At 34.1% G+C, this 25305-nt stretch overlaps 1 protein-coding gene across 3 annotated transcripts in view; it reads right to left on the bottom strand.

Annotated features, from left to right (window-relative positions):
* The window catches only part of LOC118201278 (CUE domain-containing protein 1-like), an 88483-nt gene that overhangs the window by 42595 nt on the left and 20583 nt on the right, over positions 1-25305 (bottom strand). The window contains exon 1 of one of the 3 annotated variants that reach the window (XM_085812289.1): positions 7957-8004. The exons of the other annotated variants lie outside the window; for them this stretch is intronic. The gene's annotated coding sequence lies outside the window, so the exon portion shown is untranslated. Of the gene's footprint in view, positions 1-7956; positions 8005-25305 lie in introns of those variants that run through there. 3 annotated transcript variants of the gene reach the window in all.

Below are 25305 nucleotides of genomic sequence, written 5' to 3'. Positions count from 1 at the left end.
ATACTACATTTTTCATGACAAATAACTAACACAATTTTATAAAAAAAGATTAATTACACAATGATGTTTAAGAGTTTACTTCATAAGTTTAAAATTATATTAACTGCTATATGTAGCATTAATTTTCTACTCATCAGTTTTTTTTAATGTTTAAGTTTCCTTCCCGCTTTTTTAGTAAAGATTTAATAGTTAATTTAGAAATATAGAGGTAAAAATATTCCTCATTCTTTTTTTGTACTCAAAACCCATTATACTTTTCTGTTTTGCCGGCGCAAGCGATAAAGTCGCCAATAATGGTACAACCGATGCCAAACGGAATATTCTCGCTGGTACGCAAGATACCTTTTACGCCTCATTTTCAAAACAATTTCAAAACAATCCTCATTTTCAAAACAATTTTTCAAAACAATTCGCAGCTTTTTCTTATCAGATTGATTGTTTCTTTCAATACTGGCATATAATTACACAGAATTTTTATCAGATAGTTCAGTTTTATGTCTAAGGCCATTTTCGGTAATTAAGTCAATTAGGATGCAATCACAGCACTTACCCGAAGGCGAAAATATAGAAAAGGTAAAGTCAAGGGTTAAATTCATCAATTCTAATGAGAATGCGAAAGAAATAAAGCACTGCAGTTTTACATAATTTTCTAAGTAAGCTATTCTTACGAATTGAAATACAGTCAAAAGTCGTTAATTCGGACACCCATAATCCGGAATGATCTATAATCCGGACCTCAAAGCTACAAACTTTCTGCGCATGCGTCGCGTTCACGCATGCGCACAGGCGTTTACGAGAGCACGTAAGACCCTTATGGCTGCGAATATGTTTGTGCGCATGCGCGTTTAATGTGTAACGGAGTTATACGCTAAGCTAAAGTTATCTAATTCAGTTAATGTTGCAGATTGCGTTGTTCCTTAATCTTCGAATTGGATCCGGCTTATTATTTTTTGCAGACTGTTAGAGCAATTTTATAAAAGTAAGCTTGAACTTTCGATTATGTCAAATAGAATTTCCGATATATATTTACTACAAAGCGAAAGTATGTTTTGAAATCCGAAATCTGTTTATCAATTTCACGCTACTCTGCGGCACAGGGGGGGCAGAAACGTCATTATTAGATTATGATAGATTAGAAAGATTATGTCAAATAGAATTTCCAATATATATTTACTAATATGTAATTTGTATCTACAAAGCGAAAGTATGTTTTGAAATCCGAAATCTGTTATGAATTTCACGCCTCGGATTGGAAGTTGATCTGTCAACACTATCCTTATCTTCAGAGCAGATGTTTTTATTTTATTTGGATTATAATTCCGTACTCCGTCTTTGATATGATTTAAATCAAGTTCCTCGTCATTATAATTCGCTTCCGATAGTGAAGAAAGTGACCCAGAGGTTATTGAAAACGAAAACATTTCGATTGACAAATTAGTCGGTATTCTCAACACAGCAATTATAGGACTTGAACAGCGGAACTTTGTAACTAAAAAAGAAGAAATTAGAAAAGAAATTATGTCTGTTTAATAGAATTAAAGAGAAAGTATTATCACATGAAACGAAGCAACTTACATTGAAGGAAATGTTTAATAAAGTAAACAAATAAATATTAAGCTTTTTCTTTTTGTAAATTTTGATACCCTTTAGATCATAATTGTTCTTTATTTCATAAATTACGGTTTCATATTTTTAATTTTGTAATTTCTGCATGCCATCTTACCAGATTTAAACTGATGATCTATAATCCGGAAAAATCGATAATCCGGAATCGCCAAAGTCCCGACGAGTCCGGATTAACGACTTTTGACTGTATTTCTTGCATTTAAACTTGTGTTCCAAATTAAGATTTAACTTGAAATTAATGTAGATAATTACTGAGAGCATTAGATTTTTGTAGAGTAGTTTACGTGAGATGAATCGGCGAATCAGGATGTTGAACCATGAAAGCATAGTAAATTCTTAAATTAATGTCTTTTTACAAATTTATTGTCTTTATTTAATGGCTTTTTATAAAATTTTAAGCGATATTAAAATGTTTATGCCTTCAAAAAAAGAATTCTTAGAACTAACATTTTTTTAATATTTTTTATGTGTATACTGTATGTTGTTGCTAATAAAGTCTGCTTGGCGAGATTTGCGTCGGCGAAACGGAAAAGTACCAAAAAGATTAATTACACAATGATATTTAAGAGTTTACTTCATAAGTTTAAAATTATATTAACAGCTATATGTAGCATTAATTTTCTACTCATCAGTTTTTTTTAATGTTTAAGTTTCCTTCCTGCTTTTATAGTAAACATTTAATAGTTAATTTAGAAATATAGAGGTAAAAATATTCCTCATTCTTTTTTTGTACTCAAAACCCATTATGCTAACATGCATTTAAAACTTTCAAATTCTGAAAGCAGGTTTTCAATGTTAACATCATGCAATGATTTATAGACGCTGTATTTTCAGGAATTTCTATAATGATGTTTTAAAACTGCGAAGTTTTTTAACTGCTTTATTTTCTATGACAATGTTTTATACAACATTTTAAAGTTTTGATGCTTTCTCCTTGGTTTCTTCTGTGTTTCATATTATGATGTTTTCCTTTGCATTGTTTTGTCCATTATACTTTTACCTGTAACCATTCCAATTATGTAAAAATATTGAGAGAAGATCCTACAGCCCTACATGCAACTTTTCAGGGTTGCTCAGTCGCAACCCTGAAAATTTTTTTCATATAGATGAAAATACTCATCCACTAAGGCTTCAACTGAAGGTTGAATATCTTCAAAGTAAGGATATTTATTCAGTGCATGTTTTGACCAGGATCTTCAGACCCGAAAACCATTTAATACATCTTGGATGCACTTGGAAGGGTAACTCCGACTCATCAATTCGCTTTTAACAATATAACAACTTGCTGTAAGGTCTTATATGTTAAACATGACCATATCCACTATTAAATTAATTTTAGGTAGTATCTTGCTGAATCAGTTTGGGACATTTTTGCTTTTATAAGCATTATTAACAATCATGAGTAGGTACTTTCAGCTAAAACAGTGGGCAAATCCATTACGATGAATGATGATTTGGTTGTGTGTTGGTTGGATTGTGCAGAGCTGCAACACTGTGTTCTAATATATTAATAATATCAACAAGTTGATAATCAAATTAATAATCTACAGTCGAATTTAGCTTTCAAAAGCGAGTATAGTTAACTGCCTTCATTGTATACAGATCCTGATAGCAACAACATCAACTAAAAAATTAACGAAATACAATTCTGTTAAGCCAGGGCATCAAACATTTTTTCAATCGTGACGTCTTTTTATCACAGAGATATTTTTTTTCTTGACCCCAGATATTAAACAAATATGTAAAAATAAATATCTTCCCATAAATAACTTACTTCTTCAGTAAACAATATTATAAGAACAATATTTTAAAAAAATTCTAATAAGACAGATGTGCTCGTTTTCTGCTGCATAACAAAAGTTGGTGCAATATTTAACATTGCTAGACATACAGCATCTTCGACAAGTTTCAACACTGAAGGATATTTGGTTTCAGTTAGCTTTGAAGCAGAAAAGGTAGTTTTATAAAAATATGTGGTGCTGAATGAGAGAAGAACATTTAATGCCATTTCAGAAATAGTGCGACATCTAGTTCTAACTCCAATCCAGAATTCATCAAGGATTTTTCTGAAAATTCAAGTTTTAGATTTGAATTGCTTTTATAAAGTCCTTTTGCACTTTATATAACAGGTAGTTAATCTCATTAATATCACTTAATGTAATGTCTTTATATGTCTAATCTCATTAATGTCAATTAATGTAATTTCTTTAAGTCTTAATTGAATGCAGTTTCTTTAACTCATTAAAAAACCAAAGGCTTCACTAATCTGTACCTTAAAATACCAAACCGCCCGAAATGGTTTTTGAGAGTCATAGCTATTTCCTCCTCTCCCCATCCACAAAGAAAAAAGAATATTTCAAATGACATCCTCTATACTTCTAACAAATAAAGATAAGCAACCACAAATAAATCCTTTTAGGACAAGCTGTCTGTAATAAACTGATAAAATGCATTTGGGAAAACTAAACCTGCTACTGAATACTTTGGGCATTTGGGATTCTTTGAATGAAAAGCCATCTGTACTGATACGGTCTTCAAAGAGTTAAATTCAACTATCGAATTGAATTTTCATGACCCCATATTTTAAGAAATACTGCATTAAGCAAATATGATTCTGTTAAAATATGTTTCTGTTACTTAACTGAATTAATTTTGTAAATTAATTCAGTTAAAATTAATTCAGTTAATTAATTCTAAAGTAGCATACTTAATGTTAAACATGACCATATCCACTATTAAATTAATTTTAGGTAGTATCTTGCTGAATCAGTTTGGGACATTTTTGCTTTTATAAGCATTATTAACAATCATGAGTAGGTACTTTCAGCTAAAACAGTGGGCAAATCCATTACGATGAATGATGATTTGGTTGTGTGTTGGTTGGATTGTGCAGAGCTGCAACACTGTGTTCTAATATATTAATAATATCAGAATAAACTTTAGAAAATAATAAACTTTAGAAACTAAAGTAGCATACTTAAGTAGAAACTAAAGTATGCTACTTTAGTTTCTAAATGAAAATTCTTTGTAATATTTGTAATCTCAATTACTCCACAAAATAGCTCCTTCACTACATAAAATAATCACAGTATCTTATAAGTTAGAATGAGTAAAGTATCTACAAAATACGAGATATCTGCTTGTTCTCCGAATCCTTTATTTTAAGGACGCACAACTGGAAGATCCATATGGTACAAAAAAATTACATCAAATTTAATATAATGCATGGACTTTGCTAAAAAATTTAATATTTTACACACACACATATCTAATTTAGCACACATAAAAAACTATTACTATATATTTAGTTTAATATACTCCAATGAAAATTTAACAATGTGCACTACATCATTTGCAATTTAAAAAATAAATATGTAAGTCTTCCTTTGTTATTTCTGAAAATAAAACATATTTAAAAAGCAATACATAGCATACCTATAAATTGCTTTTTTAATTCAAAATTTAATTTTAAGTCAAAATTAATAAAAATCTTTTTACTTAACAATTAGACATTTTTTACAGCTATATGTATTCAATCAATAACAATACATAAACATGCATGTAAATTTTCACTTAATATCTGTATTTGGAGATGACCCTAAATAGCTAAACTGATTTATACACAAACACTTCCTGTTTGAAATATACCTTACAATTTGTTTTCTTTCAAAATGACAGTCCTGGAATAAAATAATCAAATTTTCAGTACTCTTATATGTGCCCTTAGGTCGCCAAAAGCGGCGATATCTGTTGTGCACTGGTTTTTGGCACGATGGTTTTGGGGACAATGTTGGTTTCTATGGCAACCCTTTTTATATGGAAACTCAGATTTTACAGTTGATAAAATTTTAGTTGCATGCCTGGTAAACTATTTCTTCGGGTGGCTGGAAATTCTACAAGTATTTAGGAGAAAAAAGTTTTGAACATTTATTTGTAAAAGATATCAGTTTTGAGGATAGTGAGTCTAGCTGTTACATAAATACGATAGAGATTATGTGGCAGCATGTTAAAGCTTCGTTGCCTACTTATAATCAGAAATGCAATTTTGAATTTTATTTCCTGGTTTATATATTTTTCCATCATTGTTCTGAAATGGGAGAAGATGCCTTTAACAAATTTGTGATGCATTGTATTAAAGAGTGGATTGAGCCTTGTACAACTATTTTTTCAGATGGCTGGAAATCTTACAAGGATTTAGGAAAAGAAGGTTTTGAACATTTATTTGTGAACCATAGTATGAATTTTGTGGATAGCGAGTCTGGTTGTCATATAAATACCATAATGAGTACGTGGCGGCATGTTAAAGCTATGTTCTACTATTCGAAAAAACATCCATTATGGTAAGTGCATTTTATTTTATTATTATTATTATTTTGTAGAATGTTCATTGTTTTTTTAGTATGAATTTCTGTCATTGTTGTTTTTTTAACTGTTCAAAATTTATTTTAGTTATTTTAGTTTATTTTGTTGATTAGTGCACAATGCCTAGATTGTGCAATTCGTAGATGTTTTTTAAAGTTTAAACAGAATGCTGTGTACATGGCATTCTTTGAAATTTATTGTTACAATGTTAATTTATTTAAGCTAGGAGTGTGTAGATTCCTTCACTGCATAGATTGTGCAATTCTGTGATTTTTTTTCAAGTTAAAACATATCGGCTGTGTACATGGATTCTTGTCAAATATTTTTGGTTAGAAATTTCACGTTTTCGCTATCTAAATTTTTTGTTTTTGTTTCGGATTTTTAGCTTAAATTGTGTTTTTGGAGACATTTCAGGCTTAATGTTCAAAATGTAGACTAAAAATTTAGATAGCAATAGGGCACCATGCAGTTTCTCGCCAAAAATATTTGGCAAGAAATTTGCCGCCAAGTGAGGGGTATATAAGAGTAGTTCCAAATTTTCCTTTTTTACATGTTCTTCAAGTGCTTTTATATCAGTTGGAAACATATAACAAAATGTTTTTTATTTCTTAACAACAAATGATTATATAAAGTCTATATCACGTTAGATGATATACAAAGTCTACATAAAATATTTCCTAAAATTTTAATACATAACGCTCAATTTATTTTACACTAGATTGTCTAATATGACTAATAACCATTAAAAAACAAGGTACGAGTACAAGGTACAAGGTCCCAGTATATTTGCATTGAATTACGCGAAGATATTCATTAATATCATTAAAGATGATCAAAATCTAAATTATATACACTTAAAGGCCCTTATTTTCCCAAGGCTTTAATTTTCGTAATTTTCATGAGCCCATCGTAATCGCAAAAATTTAGGCCTTGCGAAATACTTTTTTTTTTTTTCCGCCTCAAATAATAATAAAAAATCAGCAATTTTTCACTTACCCAAAATTTAATGATTTATTGCACAGTTACAAGCTTTTTCTTGACAACTTTCTTTCTTATAACTATTTTTTGAATAATATACAACTATATTTCTCTAATATAAAACAATAAAATTAACAGAAGGCAGCTCATTCACTTAGAATATTATTTATACCAGCTTCTTTGAAGCCATTCAAAATTATCTCATATTTGGCTTCAATACCGTTAAATATGCGCACAAACCAAGAAGCGTGAATTGGTTTTAGTCGTAATATTCGCAAGTCCACAGATTCTTTATCCTCTAGAAACTGAAACTCATTAGAATGCCACTCAATAAACTCATTCTTGAGCAAACGCTTAAACTCACCATTTATAGTTAAGTCCAAAGGTTGGAGCTCTCTTGTGAAGGAATTGGGCACAAAAACTGGAATGATATTCCTCTTCTCTAGTTCAGTCAGAAAAAGAGGATCTTGGTGTAATTGGTTAAAAACGTCGAACAATTCAATCGAATTTTTCAACTTTCTCAACTTTACTTAGGTACTTTTGAAATTTATCAACTTTCGGTTCTGTTCATATAAAATTTGCGAAATTTTCAACTCGCGATATCACCGATATATTCATTTTCGCGAAAATTACGGCCCGCGAAAATAAGGGCCTTTACAGTACTTTCATGAACATATGCGGAAAAACGCAAAAGAATCTATAAATAACATTACGCAAAGGAAACGAATCAAATGTTGCTTAACCGCAAAATAATAACTTGTTAATTGTTTCGGTACGAACAATTCACATTTACAAATTCTTCATCGTTTTAACCACACAATTACTTCCAGTTAAGCGTACATAAAATTTTATATTTTTGATTACAGAATGCGATATTGCTCTAATTTTACACATATACAGTTATTTAAGATTACATACATAACTCATTTTAATCTAAATATTCAATTACAATACGCAAATATTAAAATTTGAAATAATTTATTTACATACCGTTTGACAGTTAACAGAATGAAAACTGATTTCTGCTTCGGTCGCCACCGTTGCCACTCAAATACGATATTAACTGCTTTTTATATTAAATAAATTTCTTTCTTTTTTCGGCCATCCGTAATGTAAACATTTATAAGCCTTGCGAGGCTATGCCTGCTTTCATGTACGAAATGCTGATGCAGATTAATTTAACATGAATTATGTATGAAGTTTAATTAATTTTCAATTTACTACTCTTTTACAAGCATACAGTTAGGGTACCTTTTTTATTTACAAACAATCTGGATGGTCTATTTTTTTTTAATTTCCAATAGCAGACATTAGGCGTTGACTACTATTTAAATAACATAAAGATTTGTACAGCTGAACTACACAATAATGGCTTGCAAGCAAATTAAAAATTACTAAAGTTTATTTAAACACTGCGGGGAATTCTTTCTTTTCTCCCCCTCCCTCTTTCTCTCTCTTCATTCATTTATTTTTTTAAAATAGCCATTTTTACTAGCTATTAATTACTACTATTTACTAGCTATTTTTAAGAGCTATTTTTTAAATAGCACTAGCCAATTTTTTGTTTTCGCCACTCCAAAGGCCGGTCATTTTACTATGGGGACGCCTAATAGACGGCCAATTATTTTAACTTTTAGTGCTGTGTTTTAGTTCGTTTTCATGAAAACATTCTTGTTATACATGAAAGGAACGAAGTAAAATATATTGATGGAATAATTCAAAGTTTAAATTACGAAAAGGGAAACGGTACAAAAAGATAGTCCTCACGCAAGAAATCATTACTGTGTATGCGCAGGCAACCTCTGAAGTGGTTATGGAAAAAGTGTTCAGTACCTGTGATGGTCACAATCCCTTGGTCTCGATTGCTTGCCTATCACATTTTGTGGGATGATATATTTTCAAAAGACACACGCACACACACAAAAAAAAAAAAAAAAAAAAAAAAGAAAGAAAAAAAAAGAAAAAGAAACAAAAAAAAAACAAAAAAAAAAGTTTCAGATTTTAAATAGCGTCTAAAGGGGCCTTTTTCAAACGTTTTGTGTGTTACCTTTATTTATTAAATATCATGGTCTACGTACTCAAACTATAAAATTTAGTACAACAGAAATATCGCAAATTAATTTTAAAATAAGCATACCTTTAGAATTTCCGATACAGAGTCTTGCGCGCTAGAGATAAAAATGTTTTTTTTTTTTTTTTTTTTTTTTTCGTACAGTTTTGCAATTGCTCGCTTTGAAATCATTGAATTTGTTAAACAAAAATTCGTTAAATATTACAAAATAGGAAATCGACAATAAATTTCAAATCCGGGCTTCCAAATGCCCATATTCGGGTGGAAACGTACGTTATTCAAAACCGAATCGCTCTAGGTACCGTTGTTTTATTACAATGGGAGAAACATACATACATTCATGCAGATTCTTCACTATTTAATTTCTTTAAATAGAATACAGGGCTGTAATATTTGGTGGTAACAATTTGAAAAGTGAACCGACGTTTATAGTGAATCGACGCAAAATGCCAAAGGAAAATTAATAGGCCTTTTTAAAAAAGTGCGTCTTTGAACTAATAATGACAAAAGTTAGATCTACCTCATATGTTCTCATTTCGACAAGCATGAAGCATACCTCAAACTGCAAAGTGAAATATTACACAAATGCAAAATTATTAATAATATAAAAAATTTGAAAGCTTTCAGATCCTATATTATACCCAAAGGGGCGTTTTTTAACTATTTTTTGTGTTACCGTTATTTGTTAAATATTGTGTTCTTCGCACTTAAAATTCAATTCAATAGCTACATCACAAAACATTTAAAAACAGCGTTTCTTAAGAATTTGCAATACACTGTCTTGAGCGTTGGAGATAAAAATGTTTCACTTTTTCTTACTGTTGCTATTGCTGGCTTTGAATTCGTTGGATTTTTTAATTAATAATTCGTTAAAGTTTTACACAATATGAAATAGATAATGGAACAAATTCCAAATGAGAGCTTCCAGATGCGCATATTCGAGTGGAGGACTACGTTACTCAAAATTTAAAGTCTCTACGAACCGCTATTTTTCAGAATGCGAAAAACATACGTATATCCATGCAGATTCTTCATTATTTAATTGTTGAAATATAATGCAGGGCTGTAATATTTGGTGGCCGGAAAAGGGAAACGTTGTTTTATAGTGAACCAATGCAAATTGCGAAAACGAAATTGTCCTTTTGGGCTAAAAACTAAGAGGTAATTTCTTAGGAGGAACTGAATTAATTGAATGAGAAGTATTGAATCGTCTCTGAAATACTGTTTCTTTTTTTACTTACTCCAAACCAAACCATAGAGTTTACTCCAAACCATAGAGTTTTTGAATGCATTCTACGCCTCTGGGTGATACATGTACCAATAGTACATCTTCTTTTTGATACAAAGGTGAAAGGCCTAAGGCATAATTGATCTATTGGTGATAATTCATAGTAGTTGGTACCAAATGCGAATGAAGGTAAAGGTAAAGGTTATAATATGAACGAAATATAACACTGTTAAGTGAACCTAGCGCCAGAGTGTCGCTATGGTAAACAAATATAGTGAATTATAAAGAGTGCATTTATTCTATTGTGGTTTATGCGCTATCGACAAAGTAGATTTAATTCAATCCAATAAGTTTAAATGAAATGCAATTAAAAATGCGTATAATTTAATATTCCGTACAAGAAAGTCATGTGGTGTACACATCAGATTTTTTATAAATATGGTTGAAGGCAGCAGTTGTAACTGCTTAGCTCTCGTATGCAAATTTTGATTATGTAATATATCATTTGTACATATGTCGCACAAAGTGCATAGACTGATACATATTCTTTAATTTTTGTAACAATGTACTTTGGCTGATACAAAATAAGCGTCGCTGATCTGGCAGTCCCCCTAGTTATGGTGGCTGCTGGTTGTACAAATAGATTTTACCACCGCTGATCAGGTATTAATTGCGATTGATTTCACCTTAGAGGACGGAAGCCTGGTCGGCGGCGAACGAACGAACTATTTGTTCGTACGGTAGTTTTCCTTCAGTAAAAAAGACGAACCTCTAGTCACTTTTAAAAAATATGACCAGATTTTTTTCTCAAGGTAATCTATGAAAAGTTAATTTTAGTCATTTTAAAAATAAATAACTATATAAAAAATAAAATGAAAACATAGTTAAAAAAATTTGAAGGGTTTCAGATTTTAAATTACACCCAAAGGGGCGTTTTTCTAACGTTTTGTTTGTTACCTTTATTTATCAAATACAATGTTCTTCGCATTTAAAACACATAAAATTCAATTCAACAATATCACAAAATATTTAAAAACAGCATATCTTTAGAATTTCCGATACACACTCTCGCGCGCTGGAGATAAAAATCCTTTTTTATTCGTACAGTGTTGCCATGGGTCGCGTCGAAATTGTTGAATTTGTTAATAAAAAATTCGTTAAAATTTTACAAAATATGAAATCGATAATAAAACAAATTTCGAATTTGGGATTCCAGATGCCCATTTCCGAAGTATTAAATCGTCATTCAAAATATTGGATAGCTCTAGGTACCGTCGTTTCATCACAATGCGAGAAACATCGATACGTTTATGCAGATTCTTCATTATTTAATTTCTTCAAATATAAAACAGGGCGATAATATTGGATGGCAACAGTTTGAAAAGTGAAATGGACATTGAGAGTGATTCGACGCAAGATCGCAAAACAAAAACAATAGTCCTTCAGGAACAAGCCCCTTAGGACTAAAAATTAACGATTCTTAATTCACCGATGGCCATAAGCAGCAGACGAGCGGTAAAACTGCTGAACATTGGTAGTTCGACCTAGGTTCGATTCCATTGAGCAGGGATAGGAATTCCCCGCTGAATGCCAGAATAATAAGAATAGTACCAAAGTATATCAAAGCATCGATTCCATGAAAAGGGGTCTAGGTAATGGTCCACCAGCGGCCGAGCGGTAAAGTCGCTGAACACTGATAGTTCGGTCCGAGGTTCGAATCCCGCGAACGGGCTGGCTGCATGGGTGTTTTCGTGGTTTTCCCCATGTGTAACGTGTATACGAGCCAGTTTCCCTTAGAAAGTCATCCACGAAGGATTTCCTAACCTTAGGCAGATAGCCCTAGTGTGCTTTGCCATAATTAAATACACCACACCACCCCATGTGTAATGTGAACACAAGCCATTTTTCCTTAAAACGTCTTCTGTGAAGGTATCTCTCCCAGCAGGCAGATAGGCCTAGCATACTTTACCACAACCAAATAAACTAAATTATTTCATCAATATAACATTAATAATTTATCATTAATCATTATTACATTAATAATTTAATATTCATATCTTAATGTAACATTAAAAATTTATCTTTCCTTCACTAAAATATTTCTTTGCAAATGTTCCCTCCCCATTTCCTCAGAATTATTACAATGTTTTTACGCCGTATTATAAATTTGTTACATTCCCCCCCCTCCGAAAATGATCCAACTGAATTTCAAGGTAAACACTCGAACCGACATTAGAAAATTCGTTGTCCATTTTCTGCTGTTCTTTTTAATAATTGGAATGCCATTTTCTCGTGAACGAAATACAGTCCGCATTAGCAATTCCAAAATTCTATCACAAGCTGTTCTTTCTGTGTAAAACTTTTGCGGTTAAAAAACTTTTGCAAAACGTATTCGAATGCATTTCTCTTCTGAAGTATCGCCAAAATCACATTCTCAGGGCCGCCGCGTGCGGGTGGCAAAATTGTTCACCGCACAAGGGCATCTGGCACAGAAGAATTTTATTCTTATAACAAGAAATAAAACACAATGCTGGATTTTTCCTCTTAGATATGCGTACAATATCACGCATAGTTACATTTTAAACTACTAAAACATCAAACAAAACTAATTCCAAAGCTGAGAGAAAGCTAATTCGATCTTACTGCAAATTCGCTACAGTCAACAAAACAGTTATGTAAACAAATGAACTGACATGTTTCACTCCGGCATTTTAAAACTTCTTAATCATGCACAAAAAGGTTCTGGTAATTTTCGTTTTCTCGAGATTTTTTGGAAAGCAAAAGATTAGAATTACGGTCACAGCTAACACAGTACTCAATTACATTTATTCACTTTTTATATACTCGTCAATTACCAGATATCTATTATTAAATGCGCGTGCTCCAGTATTTTTACTTTTTCTGCTTAGCTCCTCTTAAAACTCGTCACGCGCTGGGTTACACGGGGAAATAAAACGACTTTAATTACATTTCTACTAAAAATTGCTAACCAAATACAAAATCCGGAACAACATATTCGTTATTCTCTCCAGATCTGAGTGTCATATATTATTGTGTTGTCTTCTTCATCTGTATTATACACTGACTACCAATAAGTATTTGGACACCTATGCAAATGACGATATCTGCGGTCCTAAGGTACGTCACGGACTCCGCAGGTATATGTCGTGAAGGAAACAGCATCGGCTTTAGTCGCATGCAAGATGCCTCGCAGTTCGGAGCTCTCTGATTTCGAGAAAGGTATAATTATCGGGTATCACAAATGTGGCCGATCCTTAAGGGACATATCTAGCGATCTGAAGTACCCAAAATCGACAGTGCCCTATGTGATTAAGAAGTGGAAGGTGAGCGGTGATTGTCAGAATGTGCCCCGAGTCGGCAGACCAGCGAAACTGGGAGATAGAGACCGACGAGTGCTGTCCAGAGAATTTCGGAAGAACCGCACCCAACCGATGGCCCTCATCCGCGAGGAGTTTCAACAGTCATACGGGAGTACTGTTTCAATGAATACCATCTGTAAGGAAGCACATCTGCTTGGTTTTCATGGTCATGCTGCTGCCCATAAGCCTTTGATCACAAAGTCCAATCGCGCTGCTCGGTTAATGTGGTGCAAAGCACATCGAAATTGGAACGTACATCAGTGGAAACAGGTTCTTTGGAGTGACGAATCAAGGTTCACCCTTTACTGTTCGGATGGCAGGGTCTGGGTCTGACGTCTACCTGGAGAACGTCTCCTGCCAGAATGCATTGTTCCAACAGTCAAGTTGGGCGGAGGTGGAATTATGGTCTGGGGGTGTTTCTCCTGGTATGGGCTGGGACCCTTGATCTCCATTCATGGTAAGCTCAACTCCGATGCCTACTGCACTATTTTAGATGACAATGTGCTTCCTACGTTGTGGCAGTTTTACAGGTTGGATCCCTATTACTTTCAGGACGACAATGCCAGTTGTCATGTTTCGACGTTAACCAAGGCTTGGTATGGTGCCAATGGAGTTCATCGAATGGACTGGCCTGCCCAGAGTCCAGACCTGAACCCTATCGAGAACCTCTGGGACGAGTTGCATCGCCGAATTCAGGTGTGCACTACCCGTGCAAATTCGGTGAAGGAACTTCTATGTCTTCTCCAAGCCGAGTGGAAGAAAATACCACTAGCTGTCATACAAAGACTTGTGGAAAGTATGCCCCAGAGGGTCCACGCTGTAATTACCTCTCGTGGAGGCTCTACCAACTATTGATTTTGAATAAAGTTAGTTTTTCTTTTTTATCACAGGTGTCCAAATACTTATTGGTAGTCAGTGTAGCTCTTATATATTTCTGAACTATTTCCTTACTTCTGCAAGCCTCGTGACCTACCTGGTGGAACAAGTGAGGTTCGCATTTCTTTTCTTAAATAAAAATAATATCAATAAACTAATAATGGTTATAAAAAGGTAAAAATAAAGTTGTATCAGGAGGAGTGCGTCCAAGAGCAGGCAGATAAACCGCGAGCTCAGCGGCAACAGGAAGAAAACCTTAACAAACTCTCTGATGCGAAGTTACAATCTAAATCCTTTCAGACTTTTTCCTTTTTTTAATAGTACGTTCTTGTTTTGAGTGCTGTGTTATTTTACATACCCAAATAAACTTGTCTACAAATTAACTTGCTTCAAAACACATAAAATATTAAGTGTCAGTTTTTATTAAATATAACACATTTTACTCTCTTTTCCTGCAATTTTAACTGCAGTCGCGATAACCGTCAGCGGACTAAACTACGAGTGTGTTTCATGAAATCTTCAATTCCTGTAGCTGCTTTTATATTACCAGTCATGATAAGGATGTCAGACATTTTCGTTTCGAAAACAGCAGTCAACCTAGCAGGTATGTTGTTGTTCCAAGGCGAAAATATTTCAAACACATGACATCAACTGCCACCAAATGAATATTCTCTCAAAAATTTTAAGTTAAAAATTATTGATTATAACAAAAATAACCTTAGTTTAGTTTAGTGACGGAGGACGTGGGCACCAACCCTTTACTATTACGGTTAATTGGTTTAGCACCACGTCCACCCTTATCTAAAACTGACCCATGTTAGGATCCACTCATAGGGCACATTGATTAGTGTTACAAGACATAGATATTAAAAATGGTTACATCTGTGTGAACACAGTACTTATGAGTTACGAACATAACTTTAGCAAGTGACACATAAGATTGCAGTTCAATATTTTAGCAAGTAATTTTAGCAAGTTATATATAAAGTTTACAATTCAATACATAAAGAAGATATATCATACATAATGATTATATTATACTGTTGTGATTGATAAGTGACGACATTGTCAACATGAATTTACTAATGCAAAATTCAACATTTAAACTCAGTATACAAAAACCGAAGAACATACAAATGCTTATATTTCATATATTGCCAACTTAAATTTATAATGGAGAAGTATGAAAATGCTCAGATCTCACGTAAGTCTCTAGTTATTCTGAATGTCATTGTTAACTTTTATGTTACAGCTTACTACTAAAGATACAGTTATTATATTAAAATTGGATATTAATAGAGTTAAAAGAATAATTGCAATAAGACTAAAAATACACTATAAAAACATTAATTCTATACAATTTCTAAAATACAATGATTCAAAACAATGATTATATGCAAATATTAAAAAATGATTACTGTAAATATACAATAATTCAATACCATTACTTAAATTAATGATAATACTATTCATGTTATTAATCATATCTGCCATGTTGACATCAAAATAATAATTTTTTCCTATAGGTGCTTATTACTGAAATGATGTTACATATTACTAGCGAGCAATTCAATAATAAGATATGTACAGTAAAATTTTACTTGCACATTGAAAATACTATACAAATAAATAATTCAATACAATGATACCGTACGATTACTCATGAATAATTCACGCTCAGGCTGCTCCTCCTCAGCCTGCTCCTTCTCAGGTTGCTCCTCCTCAGGCTGCTCCTCCTCCTGCGGCTTCCCCTCCTGCTGCTCCTCCTCAGGCAGCTCCTCCTCCTGCTGCTCCTCCTCAGACTGCTGGAGCAGCCTGAGAAGGAGCAGCAGGAGAAGGATCAGTCTGAGGAGGAGCTGCAGGAGGAGGAGCAGCCTGAGGAGGAGCTGCCTGAGAAGGAGCCGCAAGAGGAGGAGCAGCAGGAGGAGGAGCAGCAGGAGGAGGAGCTGCCTGAGGAGGAGCAGCAGGAGGAGGAGCAACCTGAGGAAAAGCAGCCTGAGAAGGAGCTGCAGAAGGAGGAGCAGGCTGAGGAGGAGCAGCAGGAGGAGGAGCAGCCGGAGGAAGAGCAACCTGAGGAGGAGCAGGCTGAGGAGGTTCAGCCTGATGAGGAGCTGCTTGAGGAGGAGGAGCTGCAAGAGGAGGAGGAGCAGGCTGAGGAGGAGCAGCTTGAGGAGGAGTTGCAGGATGAGGAGCAGGCTGAGGAGGAACAGTCTGAGGAGGAGCAGCGACCTGAGAAGGAGCAGCTTGAAGAGGGTCAGGCTGAGGAGGAACAGCCTGAGGAGGAGCAGGCTGAGGAGGAGCAGCAGGAGGAGGAGCAGCAAGGGAAGGAGCAGCAAGGGGAGGAGCAGCAGGGTGAGGAGCAGCAGGGAGAGGAGGAGCAGGAGGACGAAACAGGAGACCTGCCCTTTTGCCACGTACCGCCCGCGGCCCTTCCATTCCATAATTCCAAATATTAATGTAATATTTGTAATATTGTAAATGATAATATTGTAATACTTAAATGATAAATATCTGGCTTTGGAGAAGAGGGTTCTTAAGGTTACTTTTATTATGTTCAATATTTTTAACTTAACATTTGAAAGAATTTTTTTCTGGTGGCAACTGATGTCCCGTGTTTGAAATATTTTCGCCAACATATATTCGACAAAGCATATATTCCTGGGCAGAATAATTTTGCTTCGGGGGTCCACGTGCCATTCGAGACCAGCCATTTTGCCACGTGCCCCTGCGGCCCGCCATTCCATAATTGTAAATGTTAAAATAGTAAATATAATGCTGTAACATTTAAATGATCGCATCTGTCTTTGGAGAAGAGGGTTCTTAAGGTTATTTTTGTTATAATCAATAATTTTTAACTTAAAATTTTTGAGAGAATATTCTTTTGGTGGCAGTTGATGTCATGTGTTTGAAATATTTTCGCCTTGGAACAACAACATACCTGCTAGGTTGACTGCTGTTTTCGAAACGAAAATGTCTGACATCCTTATCATGACTGGTAATATAAAAGCAGCTACAGGAATTGAAGATTTAATGAAACATACTCGTAGTTTACTCCACTGATGGTTATCGCGACTGCAGTTAAAACTGCAGGAAAGGAGAGTAAAATGTGTTATATTTAATAAAAACTTACACTTAATATTTTAACTATGCTTTGAAGCAAGTGAATTTGTAGACACGTTTATTTGTTTATGTAAAATAACACAGCACTCAAAACAAGAACGTATTATTAAAAAAAGGAAAAAGAAAAAAGTCTGAAAGGATTTAGATTGTAACTTCGCATCAGAGAGTTTGTTAAGGTTTTTTTTTCCTGTTGCTGCTGAGCTGGAGGTTTATCTGCCTGCTCTTGGACGCACTCCTCCTGACACAACTTTATTTTTACCTTTTTATAACCATTATTAGTTTATCTATATTATTTATTAGTATATGATGATCAGATAAGATAAGAAAGCCTGGACAGAAAATAAGCTAGTGGCGCCATCTGTTAATGAAACCAGAACTAAAGCATAATTTCTTTAAAGACCGAAGACAAAGTTGGATTGGAATTAAGATCGTTAACTAGAACAGAAAGATTTTTTTGAATGTGAAATGCGTCTAGAAAATCCAGTTCTCCAATGGAAGTTAATGAATTAATTATGTTTTAGTTCTAGTTTCATCAACAGATGGCGCCACTAGCTTATTTTCTATTCAGGCTTTCTTATCTTATCTGATCATTATATCCTATCTCGTTCATTTTCGCTTTTGCAGCTGAGGATGGTGTTTCGATAAAACCATCGAAACTAGTATTGTGAAAATTTGAAAATATAACGCTGATTTTTGTTGTTTGACTTCTGAATTAGTATTTGTTCGGCGTGTTATTGTGTCTTAACTAAATATATTATTAATATTGTAAAGATTCATAAAAAGAAACACTTCATTAAGAAAAACTTTTATCTTTCAAATTAACAAAATAATTCAAAAAGCAACTTTTTATTTACCTCTATAAAACTCAAATAAATCTTACCCTTAACTGGGCAGAATTTTATTTATCTATTTCTGATATACAATTACAATTTCCAAATAATCGAAAAAAAATTCTAAAAAAAGTACTAATGATTATAGCACTTTTTCATTAATAGTTTATAATTAATGAAAAAGTCCTATAATCATTAGTAATTTTTTTAGAATTTTTTTCATTAATAGTACCTGAAATGGTTTCAATATTTCAGTCGCTTATAACAAATGCTTTTTAGTAATTTGTATTAATATTGGTTTAATTTACTTAAATATTTTGAATCAGCAGAAAGAAGAAAAAATTTTACACTAAATTTTTAGAAATTAATTTTCCGAAAAAACAATTGCTTCTAAATTTTCAGTCAAATTAGTTTCTTTATCTGAATCTTTATTTAGTAGCAAATGACATAAATGCGCTTTCGACTTTCAAATAGTATATTGAGAGAAAATCATATGATGCATTTTGTATATGGAATAAAAATTAAATTTTTTTTTATTTAGTGCAATAAATATTTTTTAGAAACATGTTCTCAAAAAAAAAAAAAAAAAAAAAGTCTGGAGCACAAAATGGAAAAAGGAAATTGCAACGAGAGGAAGCTAATCAGAAACTGGTGGGATCTCTAAATAAATAATAGGATTAGAAACACAATAGGATTAGAACAATTGTGTAGTTAGGGTGGAGCATGGAGGGGGGGGACATCCGTCCCCGGGCGCAGCATCCAGAAGGCGCCAAACTGGTGATACGCATTTCAGAATGAAATATTTTCCGTTCTTTGAACACAGAAAGGTGCGCAAAATCTTTAGGTGTTCCCGGGAGCTTAAAACCTTAGCTACGCCCCTGGATTAGACGGACAGACAATTGAACTAGGACCGTCAACATCTGGTTTGGAATTTCATAATGAAAATTTATCTCAAAATGTAAATTATCAGAACATGATCAAGAAGAAGCCACGATTTGTACCAATAAGAAAACTTAATGTTGACGTAGAAAATTCGCCGGGTAATAACGTAATATCTCAAAACGAAGATTTTGGCTTTGAATTTAAACGATCCAGCTAGCTGGCTTGATACAATTTCTATAATAAATCAGAGATTATTTAACTAAAAATTATCCTTCCCGCTTGATAACCAAACATTTTCCGAGAGCTAATTCTGGCAGAAAGTTTTCAGAATCGTTCTATTATAGAACATTACCGAATGGAGAAAAAGTATTTAGAAATTATTTATTCAAATTCCCGAAACGCAGTTTTTTTGCTTTCCATGTAAACTACTCAGCCTGCTCCTCCTCCTGCTCTTCTTCAGGCTGCTCCTCCTCCTGCTCTTCTTCATGCTGCTCCTCCTCCTGCTGTCCTCTTCAGGATGCTCCTCCACAGTCTGCTCCTCCTCATGCTGCTTCTCCTCATGCTGCTCCTCCTCGTGCTGCTCTTCGCAGGAGGAGGAGCAGCCTGAGGTGGAGGAGGAGCAGGAGCATATTTTAGTTTTCTGCTGCTCCTGCAGCCTGAGGAGGAGGAGCAGCAAGAGCAGGAGCAGGAGGAGGGGCTGCAGAAAGAGGCGCAGCAAGAAGAGGAGCAGAAGGCGAGAGCAGCAGCATGAGGCGTAGCAAGAGGAGGAGGAGCAGGAGGACGAAACATATATTCGCGGGCAGAATAATTTTGCTTCGGGGCCCAAGTGCCATTCCAGACCTGCCATTTAGCCACGTGCCGCTCGCTGCCGTCTATTCCATAATTGTAAGTAATAATGTTGTTATTGTAATATTTAAGGATGGATGTAATGATTGGGCACATTTTAACCCACATTTTAAAAATACATGAAAGCAGTGCATCTCACCTTAAACATAGCTCAAAATGCAGTGAGCTCAAAATGTCTTTTCATAATTTATGTATGTACAACTGATGCAGTTCAGCAAAGACTTTATGATGCAGAAAGTGTTTACTGGCAAACGGTTATTGAACGACTTATTTATTTAATTCAATATTTAGCCCGGCAATGCCTTGCATTTAGAGGTTCTTCGAAAGAGTTGTATCATAGTGATAATGGAAATTTTTTTAAGTTCGTTGAAACCGTAGCAAAATTTGATCCAATAATCGCTGAACAACTCCACAAAATTCAAACATCTCAAACGAAGAACATTGCTCATTACTTAGGGCATCAAATTCAGAATAAAATTATAAGCATTAGTTCAGCAGGAATTAAAAAGTATTTATTACATATGATTAAATCGTCAAAATATTACTTACTAACTCTGGATACTACACCTGATGTCAGTCATACCGAACAGTTGACTGTTGCAATTCGATTTGTTTATAAAAACGAGGAAACCGATAAAGCCCAAATCGAAGAACTTTTTTTTTTTTAGGATTCAATCTGTCGACGTCACTATTGGACATGGTCTGTTCGAATTCATAAATGGACATTTAAAATCGTTACGACTAAATTTATCAGATTTACTAGACCAATCTTATGATAATGGTGCTAATATGAGAGGAAAGCATAAAGGATTGCAACAAAAAATTATTGAAAATAATTCGAGGGCACTCTAATATTTCCTGCTCTGCCATTGTCTAAATTTAGTTGTAAATGATGCTGCTAAAATTTCCTTCGAAACAGTTAATTTCTTCGGAGTAGTGCAGGAGCTTTACAACTACTTTTCTTCATCCGTTAAACGTGGGTCTATTTTGCAACAGTATGTTGAAAATATTACTTTAAAGCCACTTTCCAACACAAGATGGGAAAGTAGAATTCAGGCTTTAAAACCCAATGATCGAAGAAAACGATTTGAAGGGAAATTTGAGAGCGTTAATAAATATTCAAGAAGATCAAACAAGAGACATGGAATCAAGAACTCAAGCAAAAAAGTTGATTCAGATGGTTTCGTTGTTTAAATTCATTTGTTCCATTAACATCTGACACGATATTTTAAATTTAGTAAATGTGGTAAATGAAATAATACAAAACTCTAAATGTGATTTACAAATCGTGACTGACAATTTACAAAATCTTACATCAGAACTGAATAATCGTTGATCAGATTTTCCACAAAGTCGAAACAGGTTTAAAAAGAAACTATTTCAAGATAAACAAACCAATCAACAATCCGAGGCAAAAAATTTAAGGTTAAATTTTACAATATAATATTAGACACTACTATTTCTTCAATTACTGAAATATTCAGTCAATTAAAAGAACATTACAATTGCTTCACTATATACCTAATTTAAAAAACTGGAGTGACAATGAAATTTTAAAACATTGTAAAGGATTAGAACAAAACTTAATTGATACTAAAAATGTTAATGGAAAGGATATTGAAGAATTAAATTTGTTCAAAGAAATAAAATCTTTGCCACGTTTTACCAAAGAGGATATGTCACCTATTGAGGTTTTAAATTATAATTATGAAAACAATCTTACCGATACATTTCCAAATATTGCATTAGCTTTACGGATTTCTTTAACCCTGCCAGTTTCGGTGGCTACTGGACAACGAAGTTTTTCAAAACTTAAAATTATAAAAAAACTAAATGCGATCTACCATGGCGTAGGGCGAGATTATCGGACTTGTCAATTATATCCATAGAGAGCGAAATTTTGGATAAATTAAATATAAAGGAATTGATACGAACGTATTGATAGCTGCTAAAGCTAGGAGAATCAATATTTGAATATATTTTCTAATTTTTATATTTAAGTTAAAAATGTTTTATCATTGTTTTGTTTTTAAAATTTATGAAATAATAAAAAACAATAAGACAAACACGTGTTTTACTATTATAATTTTAAAGCTTTTCAGTTCGAAAGTCAAATTTTGAATATTATAAAAGAGTATTCACATATACACTCATGTCCATAAATTAAGGATAATTCGGAGTCACGCGGAAATCGAACTCTAAAATAAATATATCACCTGTAAAATCGCTACACACATCTTCAAGAATCATATGCAAATTTCAGGAAGTAACCAGATGATACCGATGGTACGTCACAATGACGAGAGTGTAAGAGAGTGATATATAAGGAATACAGGCAAAGAAGTAAAATTGTTCGTAGGCACTTTATAAGCATTTCAGTGCAATAACCGAATAGTTATGACACAAAGGACGCATCTGGATGATTTTTTACGGGGTAGAATTATCGGCCGTCTGGAATGTGGGCGTACTCAACTGGAAGTATCAGACGAACTCGGAATTGCCCAGAGTGTCATCTCCAGGCTTTGGCAACGGTTCCAAGATGATGGTAATGTGAGTACACGTTAGAGCACAGGTCGCCCCAGCGTTACAACGCCGAATGAGGACTGGTATTTGGCAGTTACTGCCAAAAGAAACAGGCGGAGCACAGCCTCAGACCTGTCTCGTCAGCTCTCTTCAGCCACTGGTACGACAATTTCAAGGTAGACCGTGTACAGGCGCTTAGGGCAGATTGGTCTATATGCTCGTAGACCTGTCAGATGCGTTCCACTTACTACAACTCACTGTCGCCTGCGGTTAGCCTGGAGTAGAGAGCATGCATTGTGGACACCGCAACAGTGGGCTTGTGTGATGTTTTCCGACGAGTCCAGGCTTAGCTTGCAGTCTGATTCTCGTCGGACTTTCATATGGAGAGCTCCAGGAACCCGTTAACACCAAGCAAACATCATTGAACGACACCGTTACGGTGGTGCAGGAGTGCTCGTTTGGGGGTGGAATTATTCTGAGTTCCAGAACTGACCTGCATGTTCAAATTGGAACCATGACAAGCCAAATCTATCGGGACGTCATTCTGGAACAACATGTACGTTTGTTTTGGGGTGCCATGGGCGCACAATTTGAGTTTATGGATGACAACGCCCGTCCTCACCGTGCAAACATTGTAAGCGAATGCCTTCAATCGGAGGATATCACCCGTATGGACTGGCCAGCATTCTCACCGGACTTGAATCCAGTAGAGCACGTGTGGGACATGCTTGGCCGACGAGTTGCAGCCCGTCAGCCTCCTCCTACATGTCTACCGGAACTTCGGAGAGCATTGCATTTTGAGTGGTGTAATATCCCCCAAGATCAGATCGATAATTTGATACTCAGCATGCCTGTCAGGTAAGAGACTTTTGATTTTATATTGAGAAATTTTAAGTGATTTGATTTTACATTTTATAGCTTTTAACAGTGAAGAAGAGACTGAGTGGTTTCAAAATTTTATGAAATTTGTTTTTATTGTTCAGATTTTAACTGATATTTTACTGCTTTGTTTGATTTTAAATATGAAGATTTTAAGCTTAAATTTAAATCATTGTGCTGCTGCAGCAGTCCAGCTCTCAGCTATAGATAAAATTTTGAGTGATACCCCAGATATTATTGCGCTGCAGGAACCGTATTATATAGAAGGAAAATGGCACACGTTAAAAGTACATGGAGGACTATTAACGCAGATAACGGAAGAGCGGCCATTATTATTGTGAATGAAAATTTGGAGTTTTCCGTAGGGGCGGCCTCCGATTGTATTGTGACAATTACTGTAGAAAGGGAAGGCTTCAAAATGAGTATTATCTCTGTTTATTTCTCACCGGCGGAAGACTTGAATGAACATCTTGGTGAACTGGAAGAAGGTTTTAACGTATATGCAGAAGATTTTATTATAATTGGTGATTTTAATGCTAAAAGTTTTAACTGGCTAAAAGTTTTAACTGGATTCTAAGATTTTGGATCAAAGGGGGATTTTAGTCAACGATTTTATTTTACAACTTTTTAACGAAAGTGGTTCTAGACCTGCCTTTTCCTCGCCGGTGGGTGTTGGATGGACTGATCCCGCGCTTGGGTCGTCGACACTAAAAATGAGGAGCGCTGAAATGTAAATTCTAGATGCTGAATCACTGAGTGATCATAAATACATTTTAGTGAGACTGAAAAATTTCCAAATTGAAGAAGATTACTTCTTTGCTTACAGTAGAAATTTAAGAAAAGTCAAACATATGCTTCATAATATTGGTAAAAGCATTGAATACTGTGAAGATAGAATAATTAAGTGCGAGACATCAATGGAAATGAATGAGAGCGTTTCTCGACGGGAAGAATTATTAATCGATAATATGGATAAGTACCTAAAAGTAAAATGTGAGAAAAAACAAAGACAAATTACTAGTTGGTGGACTCAAGATTTGGACAAGCAAAGGAGGATTATTCGTGCACTAAGGAAGAGTTCCCAGGTTAGCGAGATCGATGATAATGTTAGACTTAAGAGAAAAATTGAATACAAAAGAAATTTAGCTCTTTACAAAAAGAAAATTAAAAAAAACTAAAAGGAAAAAAAAAAAAAAAATTCTGAAATTTTTCAGATTTTAAATTACGTCCAAAGGGGCGTTTTTTTAACGTTTTGAGTGTTACCTTTATTTATTAAATATCATGTTCTTTGCACTTAAACCATAAAATTCAGTTCAAGAGCAATATCGCAAAATAATATTAAATTAAGCAAATCTTTAGAATTCCCGATATACACAGTCTCGCGAGCTGGAGATAAAAGTATTTTTTTTTATATATAACGTTACCATTTCTCGCTTTTAAAGCATTGAGTTTGTAAATCAAAAATTCGTTAAAGTTTTACAAAATATAAAATCTATAATAAAACAAATTCCAAATTTGGGATTTCAGATGCCCATATTCGCAGTAGGATTTCGTCATTCAAAATTAGATGGCTCTATGTATCATTGTTTTATCACAATGCGAGAAATAGACAATCATTTATGCAGATTTTTCATTATTTAATTTCTTCAAATATAATGCAGGACTCTAACATTTTGTGGCAACAGTTTGAAAAGTGAACCGACG

This window comes from Stegodyphus dumicola, chromosome 1, assembly GCF_044657685.1.
Source record: "Stegodyphus dumicola isolate Sdum_Otavi_A_Nest chromosome 1, ASM4465768v1".
NCBI classification, from domain to species: domain Eukaryota; kingdom Metazoa; phylum Arthropoda; class Arachnida; order Araneae; family Eresidae; genus Stegodyphus; species Stegodyphus dumicola.
This window is presented reverse-complemented; position numbering and strand designations above follow the sequence as displayed.